The sequence below is a fragment of the Myotis brandtii genome, unplaced genomic scaffold (assembly GCF_000412655.1).
Source record: "Myotis brandtii unplaced genomic scaffold, ASM41265v1 scaffold466, whole genome shotgun sequence".
Taxonomy (NCBI): Eukaryota; Metazoa; Chordata; class Mammalia; order Chiroptera; family Vespertilionidae; genus Myotis; species Myotis brandtii.
The window spans coordinates 3535528-3535968 of NW_005367809.1; positions in this window are offsets into that span (position 1 = coordinate 3535528).

Genomic DNA, 441 nt, shown 5'->3' on the forward strand with positions numbered 1-441 from the left:
TCACCCTCTGGGGTCGGCAGCTCCTCTTCTCCGCCGGCTCCCGGGCCCCGCCTCCCTTCGCTCGGTGAGGCCTCGGGAGAGAAGTTTGCGCTGCGGCTGATTTCCAGTTGCAGGCTGGTCCCTGCTGTCCAGTCCACAGGTGTGCCCAGCTGCTGGCGGGAGCGGCCTCGGGAGCGTGCGGGTGTCCCTCCGCCTCCCCGGTCGCTCGCGGACGGCCCCGGCGGTTAGGATTCGAGGTGGCGTCCAGCGGGGTCCTCGGGGAAGGAGAAAGGAAGGGGGCGTCCGCACGCCCGGAGGGGGTTCGGAAGGTCCCAGCCACGGTGGCTCTGCCCGAAGCTCACGTTGTCGGGTCCACGGCAGAGACCGATTCCCAGACTCTGAAAGCTGCAGGGCTTGTCTTTAGGGTTCCCAGCCCCGTCCTTCACCTTTGGTCCACCCCCT